The following is a 15,650-nucleotide window of genomic DNA, read 5'->3' as shown; positions in this document are numbered from 1 at the left end:
CGAACTTGAACTTTGCCTGTCAATGTCACAGTCATATCCAGTAGCAACAACATTAGTGTGGTTGACCACACTTGGCTGTCATTGGCTGTTATTTTTTGCAGGAGACCCAGATATTAGCTGTGTCGAATCAACCAATACTTTGAGGTGTGATGTGAGATATAAAAATGTTTAATTGTCCCACAAAAGAGAGGCTGTCTGGCTGGCAGTGAGTGGGGAGACCAGCATTGAACGCAAGTACTACAATTATAGACCCCACAACTGTGATCTGTGTGCGTCATATGCAGCACTGCCCACATTCAGCGAGCAATAATACGTAATAAATAGCGTCACGCAATTATAAATTGCTCGCATTTGCATGTGTGACCATCCCCTACACTAGCTTTGGCTTTTTATCACAGTTGATTTTCTCATAAAGTGTAGATGGAATTTACCAACATTTTTTAATTAAAATATTGCACAGAGTATTCACAGCTTAAAGGGCTGAAGTTCATTGCTTATCTCACAGTGTTTCTGATAGATGGCATTTAACAGCTGTTTACTTACGTAACACAGGCTATGTAGCAATAGGAAACATAGCATAGCCTTTCTGATTTATCTCTGTGTTTTGGAATATGAACATCTGTAGGGCTTTCCTGAAAAAAAAGGCTTCCCTAAACAGGAGGGTGGATTATATTGAGTGTCACCTACAAACTTAAATTCGATAGAACACTAGATGGGAAGCACCTGACAGCACCGCCTACACTGTAATTGACAGATGATCTCTGATACGTATACAGTCCAGAAACAGCAGCTTGTAAATAAATGAAACCTTTGGATCAGACGGATGCACACCTTCCACAAGTCACACATTATATCCATTCAGCTTTCTTTCTCATCCACACAGGTTAACTGGGGCTATATAAAATTCCCTCATCACCAGAGTACTGCAGTGACACTTAATATTCCTCACACTTTTAGGTTAATGAAGTGGGGAAAGCACTTGTAAGAACATAATGACTACAGATAAAAACGTGCTGCTCATTGTCTTTGGATAAAAGTCTCTTCTGGCTATACTGTTGTGTTTGGTAATGTTTGGCTGATTTAGGTCTGTGTGATGGCAGCTCACAATGACAGCTTCTCTGTATTTGATCTGGGTAACATCTCCCAGGGGAATAATGCACAGCACTGATATTTCAGTAATTTTCTCAATCAAAGCCCCTTGTCTAATTTAAATCAGTTCATTCCCCTCAAAGACAAAAACTAATACAGGAGCTGGCAATGACTTTGTTATCTATGTCAGTTTATTTTGGCTTCATTCAGTAGTTGTGGAAAGGTTTTAAAGTGCTTCTGCGCAGATTATTTCTAGGTATCCAGAAAAAAACAAGGCCTCCTGTCCTTTAATTTGAGTGAAATTATTTAAAGTACCAAACTGATTATACGCACCAACAGAAAATCCATTAAATGTCAGATTGTGAGGATTAATTTAATCATTACTAATCAAACTTGCAGTTACATTTGCTTCCATTTTTCCCATGAGAATTTAAACCTCTTTGGACACATCTCGTGGGGCAAGTAAACCTATCAGTATCTCCACTGCTCCCTGCCACTCCAATTCCTATAGTGGAGAAATTACGCCCTCAGGTGGACACATGAGATACCTTATGTGTCCCATGTGTTCTGCTCAGTCACAGCTCATTTTTGGTGTGTATTCATACTGGACAGACATATCCTCATGTGTGGTGTCTCTTAAAATAAAAAAATTACTTGCAGTTAACTTTTTAATTCCAAGAAACGTATCTGAACTGCTTAAATTCTAAATCAAATGACTGCCTTGTTCAATTATTAGGAAATTACAGAAATAGTTCAACATCTAGCAAATTACCCTCATTTGCTTCTCTGATGAGAATTCATTGAGAAGATTAAAACCATCCTCATGTCATATGATTAAATATGAAGCTACATCTAACAGCTGATTAGCTTAGCATACAGATTTGGAACAGGGGTAAATCGAACACTGTGATAATTCTGCATAACAAATCAGTGAAAAAAACTGTTTTAGTTTAACCAATTTTGGCAAAGTTATTTAGCCAGGACAAGATAAAATGTAAAGCAAAAATGTAACAAAGTGCACAAACGTTATTGCAAGGCCACGTGATAAAGAACGTGGTTTCAAGTGGCAGTAAATGTATGAAATCTGTTCAAACTTGAATACTCAGAAATCCCTAAACATGCACCGCGCTGTGCTCCTGCATGTTTGCTCACCCTGACTGGTATTGTGCAATAGTTTGAAACTCTTTTGGGGGAGGGGGTGACCTTATACTAAGTACCTTGTTAACCTCAACATCAGCATCTATTATCCATATTTATTATTAGGAATAATTGTCTGGCTCTTAGACATAGACGATTTACCAGATTGGCTCACTACCTTAAAGTAAAAACCTTTAAAACCTGCCTGAACCTGAATGTTTATTAAAAAACTGTTACTTTTAGATGAAGGTGTCTACCTTCTTCTTATCATAGAGGACGATAATAGGAATAAGGAATAAGCATTTTGTACATGCATTGGATTATTGTCTCTTTCCTCTACTGAGAAATCTAAAGACACGGTAGCTATACCTGACCTTGTTAAAGGTTGCCACTAAAATGGTTGAACTTCTGTTACAAGAGTTCATATAGTGATAGTGAGAATGATGAACATTTGCTATTATGGCTGGTATAGTTGAAGTTAGCTGCAGCTGGGTGGCTAAATGAAAATGCTGCTGCTCTGTATATTTACTCTAGATACCAGTGATCTCAGTGGAGAAAAACAGGAAACTTAAGTAGTTAAAACCAGTGAAAAATAGATTATTGTACTTTTCCTTAAGCTTTGATATATTATATCTGAGGTAAGTTTTTTACTAATTTTTTACTAAAATTATTTTAATGATAGAACTTAACTGCATCTATAATATTTTCACTGATTCACAAAGCTTATGAATTGAAAACATCAGAGGGAAATCACTTGATTTGCAGAAGTAGATATATTCTCTCAAGTTTAAAAAAAATGTGTTACAGTATTTCAGTAACAGCGACCGTCTACTACATGAAATTTCTCTATAGCAGCAGCAGTCAAGAGAAATACAGTGAGCGTTATCAGAACAGCATGACGAAACCTGGGCTTGATATAATTTTATTTTCTGACAGAAAATAGTATTTCAGCGGAACTGCTGTGTCGCCCAAAGGTCAAACACTTAAGAGAGTAAATGCATTTGTGTGTAATTCAGTAGTAACAACAGATGCACTTCACTTGACTGGTCTTTGACAAGTGTACTGAATTAGTTTCAAATTGTCTGAGGAGATTCATTTTTCATAAAGATGTGTGATCGGGTTTCCCATGTTCACTCAGTGTAGCTACACTCGTTTTGTGTTTTTGTAGCTGTATGTTCTGTATACATAGGTGTGGGTTTTAAGCCTGTTTTTCAGGGTCGTTTTCCTTCTCTACCATGTTGACACACGTGTGCTCGCAGTGACAACTGTGAGAGGTGAAACAGTTTATCCTTGTCATACATCATGCCATCATCAGAATGTGAGCGTATGGACAACCCCCCTTGACAGACGCACACACACTTCCCTCTTTTAGCCTTTACCCAGCATTCAAGAGGGAAAGGAGCAGCGGAGGTTAGCAAGTTCACATTCCAGGTTGATAACACAAGTCTGTGTCCTTGAGAGAAATTCACAGTTAAACTTTTTCAGTTGTTTTAACAGATTTGACTTGATACCATTGTGCAAAAATGTTTCTTTATGAACCACAGGTTTTTCCCCTATCGCTTTCATTCAAAGTCAACAGGATTGCCTTCGCTTGTTGTCAGTTTTTAATGTCAAAGGGTCAAATCCAGAAATATAATGGCAACAGGAAAGTGCTGGGGCCCATGCAGGTGGCGGGCATTCAGACAAAGCGTTGGCCTCACACCCAGCAGATCCTTGCTTACTCGCTAAGAAGCGTGTCATCTGCAGCTCCACAAACAATAACAATCTCACTGAAGGACTTCATATGGTCCCCTCAACCCCCCCTTGACCACACAGACAAAAGACCAAGGAGAAGGAGGAGGGGAAAAAGGAGATTACCCTTGATAAGGCACGGTGCTTAGAAACTTCCGACTACCCTGTCCATTTGTTCAGCTGCCTTATGGAAAAGTACAGAGCATGGCTCACAACCCACACACTTGCCTGTGTGGTTGCATCTCATCCTCCTGAGCTGCAGCACTGTGTGTAGAATTAGAGCAACTCAATTTGTGAAAACAACTGGCGCATGACGTTCCATCAGACAGATCCCTGTTTGTCCAAACAATCTCACAGGGGACATTCTCATTATGAGTGGTGACAAGAGAGGAAGGAGACTAAAATATCACAGCAAAGAGACACTCTATTCAAGTGCTTTGAGAAAGGAATTTTCCCCCAATCACGTTTTAATTATAACCAAGGAGAAATACCTGCAAACACACAACCCCTCTGCAAAAAGGTAGAAGTGGTGCAGGGTGGGTGGAACTCTCAAAGAAGTCTGGTCAGACCACACCCACACAATCTAAATGAGGCTGCGTTGCTTTTTTGAGTTTTAAACTTTTAAATCAAGTTTTCGGAGACTTTGAAAGATTAGTTCTGCATTTGGGAAATGTTTTGCATAGTTCACTTTCTTGCTGAGAGTTAAAGTTTGGGTTGAGCAGGGTACATGAGCTAGCAAGAGCAGGGTACATTTTTGAAAAAAATGAAACTGATACTTCCCACCCCCTCTCCCATTGGCCCTCTCGTCAAAGCACCCCTTCGCAGAACACATGAGCGTGCACTGCCTGACAACAGAAGCGGAGTTTTCCGTGACTCGCCCGCTTACTTCTCACTATTGTCTCGGCTTCAGTAGTGTATGTCTCTCCGGCTTGCATGCAGGCAGGAATGTTAGTTAGTGACAGACAGGAATTCAACCCCTGTAAAAAACACAACCAATCATTTCACTCAGACCAAATTAAATGATTGGTTGTGTTTTTACAGTCCGGTGAGGGCCAGAGACACCAGCACTTTTTTCCAGACGATTATTGATGGCTATTGGGGCGTGAAGAGAGTTTCAGAAACAACTTACCAACCAATGACAAGCGAGCCAGCAGCTGATTAGCTTGGCATTGCATAACAACTGAGGTAAACAACTGGCTAGTTCTGTCCAAATGTAACAAAATCGACCAGCATCTATAAAGTTCACAGATTAACATGTTATTTCTTGTGTTAATGTTTAAAAAAGTCGTTTGTTCTCTTAAGGTGTCGGAAAACTGTTATTGTCATTTTTACATTTTGTTGTATAGATTAAAACAAATATATAGCATGGTAAATAGTGAGCATCTAGAGCCACTAGTAGATATACTGCAGTAGACTGTAACAGAGCCAGGCTAGGTGTCCCCCCCCCCGTTTCTAGTCATTATGCTAAGCTAACACACAAGCATGGTTATAATCTTCTCATTCAAGCAATTGAATAGCATTTCCCAAAACCCTCAAACTATACCTTAACCTTAAACGATAACAAACAACCAATTCACCACACCAACATTCTCTCCTTTCAGCAGCAGTGTCTCTGCATGCTGACTGAAGTTTGATAGACAGGAAATGGCTGCATTGTGACAGCATATCTGGAGCCAGAGTGGCCTTGAATACTTTCTCACACAAAGGATTTGACGCATTTCTGTGTCTACTTCCCAAGCATGTGTCATTTTCAAACAGCGTTGAATCACTGAACCGACACTGCAGGAATTTATGCTGCCAGATCCTCTCATTAATGGAGAAAACATCCACACTGCTTAAGTGTCTTTGAGGAAGATATTGGTTCTCCACTGACTCCAGGAGAGTGGGAGACACCACAGGTATGAACATGGTTGGTGAGCAATCACGTGACCATGCTAAGGACTTTGTCAGTCACACAGGGACAAAGATGGCTACTGGTTATTTTTGGGTGTGCTTGTCTCTGTGTCCCAGACTTATATTTCCAAATAGTATTTTTAAATATGAATGACTATATTGAGGATGGTGTACTGTCATGATTATGTTAATGCAGGTGGTAAAGCATAATGTTTATTAATAGCTATTCGAGATTTGAAAAACATTAGGTTGGAAACAATCAGTGTTAAGTTACAGATGGCTTGGATAATGGGTATCACCATATTTATCATAGGTTTGGAACAACAGACAAAGTTAATTTGCTTAAAGCAACACCAACGAGAGAGGTTAAAGAAAAGATGCAGTAACATGTTTAACCATGCTAACAACTAAAACACAGCCTTAAAACTTCGCCTTTTCAAAACAGTGTAGCTCAATTCAAGCACTTGGCTTAAAGGTCCAGTGTGTAAGATTTAGGTGAAAGGGATTCATGGCAGAAATTGAATATAAAATAATAGTGATGTTTTCACTGGTGTGTTTCATCTAAATTGTATGAATTGTTGTTTTCTTTACCAAAGAATGGACCATTTATATTTGAAATCTTTGTATTTACATGGAGGGGGGGATCCTTCTCTGTAGAGACCACCATGTTTTTTACTGTCGTCCAAACTGGACAAACTATCTGATTCACGAAGTCTAGATTCGATTCAAACTCCAATTTTATTAAATATTGATTAATTTAAGTATATTTCATGTAAAATACCAATATTACTCTGATATGAAAGAAATTCTCAGAGCAATTAAGCTGTAAACTGTGCAAGGAAACCTCTAACTGTGCATTCTTAAAAATATTAAGGTAGGACTGTCACAATAACAAATTTTGTTGGACAATATTTTGTCCCAGAAATTATTGTTATAAATGATATTATTTTCCATTTTTATTTTCCATTTTAAACCACTAGTATAATGATAATATGATGGCAGAATCAAAGAGCAATTAACTTAATTCTAAAGAATATTCAGTTGGTGGTGTTTACTTTTAAAGTGTAAAGTCAGTGCAGGTCAGTTTCTAGAAATTGATCAAATAGCAATAAAAAATATATTAAAAAACTGTGATCTGTTTCATCTTTCAAAGACAAAACAGACAAACAATGCAATTACAGATCTGAAATAAGTTTAACCAGATGGTTTGAGAATTATTACTTTCTCTGCCTTTAATATTGCACATAATAACAAGATATTGAGGAACAGGATGTTCAAGCTGTGCAGTAACTGACAAACTGCACGTGTCCCCTGTTTTCTCCAAACCTTGAGGGACACGTGTGCATAGTCACAGTGGTCCCGCCAACCCAGCCGACCGTTGGCTTGTTTGGGTTTGTTGCGGGCGGACCCCAACAGCAGGAGAGGAGCAAGGGGCTCCTTTCATGCGCATGTGAATGTCAACAGCAGTCTCAGCCATGGAAAACCTGCCCCCAGACCCATTAGAGAGCAGGGTGCAGAAAAACAGGGGTCAGCAAAACACATTGTATAATACCTTACACAACAAGCCTCAGAAATTAATAACTGGAGCAGAGAAGCGGAAGAATCGGGAAATTATGTTGAGGCCTTGAAGTATTGTGTTGTCGCCCTGACATGAGGGGCACACAGGAGGGCTCAGAGACTTCACAAAAGAGAACGCCACGCACAGTGAGTGGACACTTTTGAGAAGAACATTGATGGAGAACTGAACCAATGTGTAAACATTTTTTTTAATTGATTTTTCAAAATCATATACCCCACAAGATAAAAGACTTCTTCCAAGGTTTTTATAAGATAAAGCAGTCAAGATCACTAATAGGTGAAATAATTTCAGCATGAGTTAAAAAATAAAAGATAAAACTAAAATATAAAAAACATAAAATATCTTATACAAGGTCTTTTAGATATGAGATCTGTGTCTAGTGTTTGCAAATACATTTTACCTTCAGTATAACTTCTTAGAGATAAAAAGGAACCCGTCAGTTTCCTCGCCTTGGTTTTCACAATGTTAAAGGGTAATGACATTTCTGCAGTCTGAGGGACATAAATGATAATTACTGATAACGAAGCTACAGCTTCACTTTCATATCGTGCAGCACGTGCATGCTCATGTACGACAGCGGCACAGTTATTTTTATTATTTTTGAGGAGTGCCTGCTGCTTTAGCAACAAATAAAACCCAAACCAAAGCATTGTGACAATATGGTTTAAACTACATCTACAAAATTTGATTTTAGTAAACTTCATCCAGGCGAGTGTTTCAGCTCGGTATCAGAAGTAATCTCCATTCATACTGACACACCTGAAACGTTTATCACATGACCATTCATGTGTACTTGGTATGTGCATGCCAGTGACAAGAAGCATATAGATTTTTAAAAATCTGAGAATTATTGAGAAAATACCATGAATAAGGAACAGCAATGGTGAAATTGAGAGCAGCGATTTCTTTCCTTGCACTGATGGTGAGGTGGAACAGTTACGGACAGTGTGTGTTAGCAATGCTTGCATTGATTGTAGTTGTAGTTGAGTCGTGACTGATAAGAGTCAATCGCCAAGCGAATACAGGTAACATCATTGTTTCCAATTTTCAAACATCTCCCTTTCTTCCCCTCTATTCTACAGCTCGGTCCCAGTAAGTAAAAGAACATGGCCCCATATGCTGGCCCCATTTTACTACTGAGATTTCAGCACAATCCACACAAAAAGTGTTTTATTCTTGAACAAACATAGACCAACATTGTCACAGACACTCCTGCAATGACCAAAAAGGAAGTTCACCATTTTTTTGCAACCCTGCATTATGGGGAAATATCTGCTCTGTCACTGTTCAATTACCACAATCACACAGGCCAACATGTACCACATGAACCAACTCACTGGATCCACTTGTGTAAAATAAAGGGCTCAGAGCTTTTGTTATTGAAAGCATTTAACTTAATTTTGTCTTGAGGTAAATTCTTGCATTAATTAGTATGTTAGGGACTTCAGACTATTCTTAGACTGTTATTGCTCTCATGGTCAAAATAACATCTGGATAAACATCCATTTCTTAGAGGTGAGGGGTCTTTCTCGGGGTCTGTGGTCTTTGCCTCTCACAGATGAGAACTTCTTTTATACTAAATCAGGCAGACAGATGTTGGAGTTCACAAAAACACGCTCACTGGGTCCAAGCATTCGCCCCTCTGTGTTTTGTTCATCCAATTGCGATAAACACAGATGTGGATACTATCCAGGAAACAGTGGGCGATAACACCATGTTCTCCTCTCAGAAAATTCACAGGGCTACGGAGGTAGAGGTTTGAATTCCTGTATAACTTTTACATTTCACTATTTGTCCCTGTTTGTCACAGTTCAAATGCAGTACAGTTGAGGTTGGTCCAGTCATCATTGTAACACTAGTGTTTTTTTGGCATTTCTGTGCATTTCTGTTGCATAACGAGAGCTTTTGTTTGACTGGTTTGCTCAATGGGAGTTACAGGTATGTTCCAGTCTGAAGTTTATGTAACGTCTATTTGTCAGTATTATGCTCAAGTTCAAGCTGTTGAGTTCAACAGTGTTTGAACAGAGTGGACAGGGTGGCTGCTGAGGGTTCAGTTGCATGCTGCTGCTCAAATTTACAGGGATTAAAGCAAGATAAAAGGTGGATGGTGATTGATATACTCACTGTTGCATGCTACATTTCCATTACTCTAGTATTAGCTTACTTGGTTGTAAGTGACCTGTGAAGTCTCAGAATGCACACGCAGCACTGACAGTCTATCGGCCCACAAGGACACATCCAGGTTAGGTTACAGAGAAATGTGGCACAACTACATTTCATTGTCACCAACTATGACCCATGTTCAGTTCTAATATATATATTGTGCACAAATATAAACTAGAATGGCAGTTAGTATGCTCTGTCTTGTCCCATGTCCCATCTTTGTACCAAGTTGCATCATAATCGCGGAGTCTCTAGGTGTGAATACAAAAACACTGATAAGATTCCCAACACTCCCAACACCCAATTTCATTGACCTACTGGCTAACTAACCTCATTCCTCAGCATATAGCAGACGGTGGACTCTTCTGGATCCACCTGCTTTGAGGTTAGTCTTGTACAGTCAGTTATTTTAAAGAACCACACCTGAGAACTGCCAAATTTTAATCTTGCTCATCTCTTCTTTGACGGTGACTCACCTTTACCATCAGATATGAAACTAAGGATAAATTCAAATCCATAACTGTGATCATCAAATGCAGAGCCATTAAACAGTCACATGGCTGGAAGCCACTGATTCTTTAACCCTGTTGGTCAAATGTAATTTCACTAAAGAGCTGATATGACTGATTCCGCTATCTTTATTGCACGAGGTTAAAAGATCCAAGAGAACCGGACTCTTCAAGAAACGCAGTCATGCACCTGAGGACTTTTCAGGTCAGTCATATACTTCCATCAGGTCATCAGGTTATTTCAGTGCAAAGGCAAACTATCTCTTTTTTTTTTTTAATTGCTAAAATGTCAGAAATCATGCTACTTTCTTCATCTTATTATTAGTCAAATGTATATTTTTTGTAATACAACAATAAATATAAGTACAAATATTGTTTATGTATTTATAGACTAACAGACATTATTTATCTATGCCATTCTGAAAAATTAAACAATTTGGACTGTGCTGAAAAAGAAAGAAACTACTGGTGCACTGAGCAACACACATCAAACAGGTCGGTCAATGACAACAACAGCTGTTCATGACAGAAACAATGTGAAGGCTGTGAAGAACAACTGCCAGGAACATCACCACCAACCTCCACAGGGCAGAGGGGAAAGTATCACAATCCACCGAAGAGCACAAATACAGTATAAAGGCCAGACCACAAGACGCAAACCTCTCATCAACAGAAAGAATCTGAGGGCCACAGTGGAATTTCCAAAAGGAACTACAGAGTTGAGCCATAAAAACTCTGGAACAAAGTTTTATGGAAAGAAAAGATCTGCTCATGATCCAGCACATACAAACTCTGTGAAGCAGGCAGGAGGTGGTGTTATGGTTGGGGCCTTCATTGCCTCTTCTGGAATGTTCTCAGTCATCTTTATTGATGATGTGGCAGCAACAGAATTAATTCAGAGGTCTACAGGAATATTATCTGCAAGTTTACAGAGAAATTAATCCATGCATCATCATGCAGCAAAACAATAAACCAAAACACACTGCTAGCAAAAGACAGGACTTCATCGGGGGGGAAGGTTAAAGTCTTTGGACTCGCCGAGTGAGCTACTGGACATATAGCAGCATTTGGATGGATCATAGATGACATCAGTTATTGCAAGCAAATATGAAATGTCATTAACACTGAAACTATCTGTTCCTTTACTGTTGCTCATCTAAAATTGGGAACAGTAAAGTCAACCTGCAAAGAACTCTCCATCGTACACATCATCAGGGAGCAACATCTCTCACATTAAACAATCATTTTGTGAATTAATATAAAAACATTGATTATTAGTGCTTTAGGGATTCCGTAGTAAATATTACATTTCTTTGATTTATAAACATATAAACAAATGCCAAAGTACTTCATCATTATATAATTTACGCTCAAACTTAAAATTCAACTTATTCACTTCAGCTTTTCTACCAAATGTATTTGCAGAACTTCAGCATTTGTCCCCTTAGCCATAGCCCTCCATAAAAGCAATGACACCGAGCAACATATTGCGTAATGCCAGTGTCAATCACAGCTTCAACTCTCTCACCTCTTTTCAACCCCACAAGTGAAATGCACTTTCTATTTCCGCTAACTAGGTCAGCTGGTTTTGCGAACCAGGGTTTCCCACAGTTCGGACGAGATGTTCAGTATCTCAGACTGTAAAGGCTCAGCCTGACACAGACAGGCTCCTGTCTCAGCAGCTGTTGTGTAATAATAGTCTGCAATATTTATATTTATATTTATTTACTGCTAGACAAGAACTGAACATACTGAACCTCTGATGACAATAAAGAAAACAATGCCACGTGGTCAAGCTCAAGTCATTACATAAAACATCAGTGGTAGATGACCAGTCAGTATTATTGATACACCTTCTCTTGACCTTGAATGGTCTCGAGACTTAATGACTGTACCTGTGGATTGAAACTAAACCTGATTACAGTGTTGGAGTGTTTAATCACTGTCAGCTGAAGGAGACTTTCTCTCATGTGAGATGCTTTACTCAGTATCCATGCAGTGATTCAGAACGTGATTCAAATCATGTCACCAAGTATCAAAGTGTAAGCTGCTGCAGAGACAGCAACCCTGTAATGTCCTACATGACCATTTCTGTTTGTAATAATGCCATTTCATAATGACATCATCATGATGTTTCCTACCATTAAAACAACAGACTTTATTTCTCTCCAATAAACAACGATCCTTGCTGATAATAGTAGGTACCTTCCTTATCCGGTTTCTGTTTTGTTGTTTTGTGCTTTGTTGTTGCATTTTTTTATTTCAAGTTAGTTCACTTGAGTTAGCATCGGCAGGAGCTGAAGACTACAACATAAAAATCTTTGAGGGTGTAGTTAGAAAGAAGTGATCTGACAAGAACTCTGCAGCCTGCAATTTACTACTGAGTGAGGCAGGAGCCACTGCTAACATACACACCTATCACTTCAAGCAAAAACTAAAAGCTTCAACAGGAGTAGCAGGGGTCACAGACAGGGGCGGGCTTGGCAAACTGTTAACCTATTTTATATACAATGTCTTTTCAATTAAATTGTACAATCCACATGAAGGTATAGCAGTTAATTTTAGACACTGGTGATGACTAAGTGGGACCTTGTGGGGTTAATTAGGAAATTGAAGGGACGTGAATAGTTTTCATGGGACAACCAGTGTTTTCCATTAATTACCCAGACTTTGGCTGCCTGCCATGGTCTAATTTGTCTCGCCACAGTTTTATGAGGATCCAGAAAAATGTTTTCAGATAATAAAATAATAGATCTCTAACTTAGTATTTTTGAGCAGGCGCAACCACCCAAGACTATAATTATGTGAGAAACACTGGGACCAAACAAAAAAATAGTCCCACAACAAAAACATGTCGATTTAGTGCAGTGAATGGTGTAAAGAAGAAGGTGCGAACGTGCTGGTGACTGTATGTCAGTATGTCTTAAGTGATTGATTCTTGACCTGTCCAGGGTGTGCCTTACCTCTCACCCAGTGCATGATGGGATGGGCTTCATCTCCCCATGACCCTGCATAAATAATGGGGGAATATATGGCAATTAAACAGTGCATTGTGTATGATTTGATTTCACATCCTAAAGGAAATGATGTCCCTCTCGGGCCAATCTCTGTTGGCATCGTGAGAGGTGAAACGTTTTGCAGCTTTTGTTTTAAGCCAACATCAGCTTCCTCTTTCCACCCTGTACACAGAGGGAGGAGGGAGCACGGAGTGTTAGATAAAATCTATTAGGCTTTCATATGTCATGTGTTACCTCGTCAGTCTGGAATTCTTGTGCTTTTTCAATTATATGAAAACCATGTTTATTTCTGTTGTCATATAAAAATGATAGATTTTTTAAAATGCTGGATAAATAAAGACACGTGTATGAATATGAAATTCTTTCTTTGTGTTTTATATTGAAGTAACTACTTGTGTTACTCAAAGATGCAGTAGACAGTTTGATCCATAAGGAACAATTACTCCATTAATCCCTGTATTGCAAATAGAGTTTTCAAGGGTGGGGCAGCCTTTGTGTGAGGCTTGTAAGGTGGGGACATGAGCATCAAACAAGTTCCAGTCTCAATCCATAACATACCAGATAATAATGTGTCTCTCTCATTTCGTCACCACCATATGCAAATAACTCAGTACTGAGTTCAAAATGTACACAGGGGCACCACACCCTTCATTCAGAGATACTACAGTCATCAGCATTCACTTACTATAATATTAACAACTACAGACTTTGTGTCTAGTTAAAAAAACCATTTCCAGATATATTGGAATTGTCCAAAAGTCTGAGGTGATAGACTTTTCTCTGACAATATAAATACTATATGGTTTAAATATTTATATTAGATATTTCTGCTCACCTGTGTAAGGTTATCTTCATCCTCTCTCATTGAGGTCGATGCCTGTAGCCATTTCCATTCCAAAACAAGCAGAACATAGCAGTAATTAGGATGAAATCAGGTACGAAACTTAACACAAAAAATACAGCTTTAAGCAATTTAAATGAACAACAACATAGCATTAGGAGAAAAACTATTTTACTATTATAAAATTGATGAAATGAGAATTATTTCAGAAAAACTGTAAATGAAAAATAAAAACAACAAATCGAAGTTATCTGATTTTGTTTTGTGCTAAAAGGTACATTTAGTGATCATTAAAATGCAAACATGTCATGTAACTCTACATGTGAAAACATCACTCATCCACATCAACATGGTGGAACTTTATCCAAGTGCTAAAAACAGGTAAAATGGACTTGGTTGAGACGTTTCACCTCTCATCCAAGAGGCTTTTTCAGTTCTAACTGATGGGAGTCGCAGATATTTCACTTGTAGGGTCGTTGAGGTACATACAATACAGTCTTGACTTCTATCCCCAGGAACATTCACTACAATTCATACCTTAGGACACATGACTCACAGGGGGTCAATGACCCACAATAAGTCCCAAAGAAACCAACAGCATGGTGGGTCCAGCCTCTCAGGTAAACTCAACGACCCCTAACGACCCACGACGACTCCCAACGAAACCAACAGCCTGGTGGGTCCAGCCTCTCAAGTAACCTCAGTTGACCTGTTTTTAGCACTTGGGTATAACATGACCTGGGTGACTGAGAGTCTTCAGACTTGTGTAGTTATTGTGTATAAAGTAAGCAAACATGCTTTTACTGGATGTGTACAGCTTCCACACATCCTCACCTTTATTCTTGTTAAAATTGGCATTCATGATATGAAAGGAAAAAGCAGTGGACATTCCAGTTGAAGAGCGGAGGTTCAGTGACCTGTGAATGGAAAAAGCCCAAAATCAGGGAAACATTTTGGTTTATAATTTGTTTTCAGGAGTTATTGTATTGCAAGTGCTGTTATTTTCAGACAATACCATGATGACCTGATCAACAAATGATTTGTCTGAAAGGTGTGTGCTGAACATGACGCATGTGGAAAGCATTAGGCAAGTTGTGGGAATTTGTTGATCAATGTCTTGAATATCATGAATCATGAAGAATATAAACTCCCATGCCTACAGCTGGCATGTGATGATTTCTGTCTGTCACATGCTTGGCATTCGATCTCTGAAGTGATGTGCTCTTTTTTCTTATTCTACAATCTGTTTAGTGAACATTCAAACATTTACACATCCCAACATGACACAAATGCATAAACAGATGTACACATTAGAAAGACAAAGCAGGACAGATTAACTCCACACTACCATGCCCCCCCATGTCGCCACAGAGGTAACAGTGGCTCCAAGACAACCTTAGCATATGGAACAGAAGTAACCCCTCTGACAGAATATTATACTCTTAACACATCTTGGGCTACACACCAGAAAACAAATCATGTTTAAAATCTATTGTAATCAAATCAATTTTAACTGATGTATATACTGTAACTCACTCTAAAGGGTGGCGTGTTAAAACAAATGAAAATGTATGGCACAATGGAACAAACAGGGTTCTGACATTTTGAAGCAAGTTTTGATGCCAACGACTTTCATCGATATGTTAAATCTGTTACCACAAACAAAAACATACAGTTAGCATGATGACCAG

The 15,650-nt window shown here is 38.8% G+C and overlaps 1 protein-coding gene across 2 annotated transcripts in view; it reads right to left on the bottom strand.

Annotated features, from left to right (window-relative positions):
• Nucleotides 1-15,650, bottom strand: part of LOC109637456 (amphoterin-induced protein 2-like) — a 51,141-nt gene that overhangs the window by 13,302 nt on the left and 22,189 nt on the right. For both annotated transcript variants that reach the window (XM_069520081.1, XM_069520080.1), the window contains exons 2-4: nt 14,794-14,876; nt 13,954-13,995; nt 13,065-13,109 (exon numbers count right to left, since the gene is read on the bottom strand). The gene's annotated coding sequence lies outside the window, so the exon portion shown is untranslated. The remainder of the gene's footprint in view (nt 1-13,064; nt 13,110-13,953; nt 13,996-14,793; nt 14,877-15,650) is intronic.

Source organism: Paralichthys olivaceus, chromosome 23 (assembly GCF_024713975.1).
Source record: "Paralichthys olivaceus isolate ysfri-2021 chromosome 23, ASM2471397v2, whole genome shotgun sequence".
NCBI lineage: Eukaryota > Metazoa > Chordata > Actinopteri > Pleuronectiformes > Paralichthyidae > Paralichthys > Paralichthys olivaceus.
This window is presented reverse-complemented; position numbering and strand designations above follow the sequence as displayed.